Here is a 2,304-nt window from a genome sequence, read left to right as displayed (position 1 = left end):
TGAACGATGAGCAATGAGATTTCAAGGCAGGCCTCGCATTTATACTTACTACTGTCAGACACTATCCACTGCCGTCAACCAGACACGTCAAAAGACTTCAACATGGAGTTATCCGAGCTAAAGCAGTCTATTTCAAATTATTGTAAAACCATATAACTGAACAGACATGAATACAGAAACAACATTATACATGGCAGTGCAACTACGAGGGTAGATCAAACAGTTCTCGGCTTAACCAAGCAAGCTCGGCTGGAGAAACATGACTCTTTTCTACTTTTGAGTATAGTCTCCCCTGACTGCAATGCACTTTGTCAAGCGTCTGACACTGTGACGTCGGTGAAGGTTTATTCAAAATAAAAGCCTAATAAAGCTACGGTTTGGCTTCATTTATGGCAGAGAGCGAGATTTCCCTAGCAGCTTCCAATCTAGACCTGAATTGACTTTGGAAAGTACAAAATGTGTCAGCTACACGTAATACAAAATTTGAATGCAGAGAAAAGGGGCGGAGCTAGAGCCGTTTGTGTTTGCGCTAGACGTGTCTGTCAGATAAAAATAGCACCAGCACGTGGTACTGTCCGGTGAGAATTGGAAAGCATGCAGACAGCCCCTCGACGTTGGCAACCGTAAACGACCACATTGTTTGTAAAACATGCAAACGGAGAGAAATATGACAATCTACTAACCTTTCACCGCCACATGTGACCCATGTAGGGAAGGTCGTCTGGATTTGGATACAAGTCCTGGATAGGCTCTAGTGCGCATGCGCAACCGAAACCTTGCTCTCGGGAGTTAAGACTTTAAGCGGTGTTCCAGCGTTGCTATCCCTGCGTGGAAGAAGGCTGCATCTTGCGCATCCAAAACGCCTCAACGACATGTGAATGACGTCATCAGCACTCCCAAGACGACGCACATGAAGACACGGTTTCAATTTGGGGAACAGGAAGACGTCAGAAGGAGACAGGTCTGGTCAGTAAAGGGGTGGGGCAAAAGGTGAGGCCCACAGTTGGCAGCCTCAGCCACTGCCACTTGCGCAGTGTGAACTAGTGCATTGTCCTACAGCGAAAGGACCCACGCTCGGAGCTTTCCTCGGAGTTTTTCTTTGATGGTTTCTTTATGTTGGCACAGCTCTAAGGCATAGTAGTCTCCCGTGATGGTGTGACCCTTTTGCAGATAGTCAATCATGATGCTACCCTCGCAATTCCAGAAAACAGAAACAATGACGAATCCAACAGAGGCCACCTGATTTCTTGGAAGGGGGAGAACCAAGGTGCTTCCATGACTTGCTTTGTTTTTTTGATTCAGGCTCAAAGCGATAAATTTGGGTGACAATATTCCGCGAGAAATTAGCTGGGTCGGCCTGCAAACGAGCCAGAAGATCTGGCTACACCACATTTGCTGTGAGAACGCCTATAACCTTCTCACAGTCAATAAAGATGGATTTGACGTACGCACGATTTCCCCACCAGTATCTGGTCGAATTTATATCTAGTTTGAACGTACCCGCAGATAAGGAGTATCAAACAGTTTTAGACACAAGTCGCTTCTGCAAACAAAATTAATAATTTACTTTTCAACGAAAGCCTCGGAACCATCATTTGCTTTGCCATTGAAAACCCTATTGCTTGAGGATGAAGTCTGGTAAATAAGTCTCTAATTATTGATCTAAGGGTATCACCTAATCAGTCAACGATATGCCCATTCATCAGACTCTTGGAGGATTTTCGCCTATCCTCGTTTCATGCCTTTGCTTCTCTCTCTATCTCTCTCTCTGCCTGTCTGTCTGTCTGTCTGCTAGACCTCTTGTCCCAAGCTGCTGTCCCCTAATCATCCTATCCGGGGCCAAACTGCAGGATCTATCGTGCTAACTGATCACAGTCTAGACACCTCGGTTATCTTCAATCGAACACCCGGTCAGTGCTTCCTGTTTGCAAACGAAATGTTGGAAACAGCAGGGCAGAGCCATGGAGGGCGAGGGCAATCAATACCCGTAGACTGAGGCACAGAGAGAGAGAGAGAGAGAGAGAGAGAGAGAGAGAGAGAGAGAGTCAGGGACATTAAGTCTGGGACAGAGAAAGAGACAGAGACAAAGACACGGAGGCAGAAGCAGGCAGAGAGAGAGAGAGAGAGAGAGAGAGAGAGGAGCACAGGGAGAGATACGGATACAGATGATTTATTCATTATAGGCCGTGGCCCCTAATGAAGGGGTGTGCGAACAATGCATAACAATGCATAATATACACTACATAAAATGCGAAACATATGATAATCTAGTAAAGCCAAGAACAAATACTAAGCATTAATTAA

This window comes from Babylonia areolata, chromosome 1, assembly GCF_041734735.1.
Source record: "Babylonia areolata isolate BAREFJ2019XMU chromosome 1, ASM4173473v1, whole genome shotgun sequence".
Taxonomy (NCBI): Eukaryota; Metazoa; Mollusca; class Gastropoda; order Neogastropoda; family Buccinidae; genus Babylonia; species Babylonia areolata.
Note: the sequence above shows the minus strand (reverse complement) of the source record.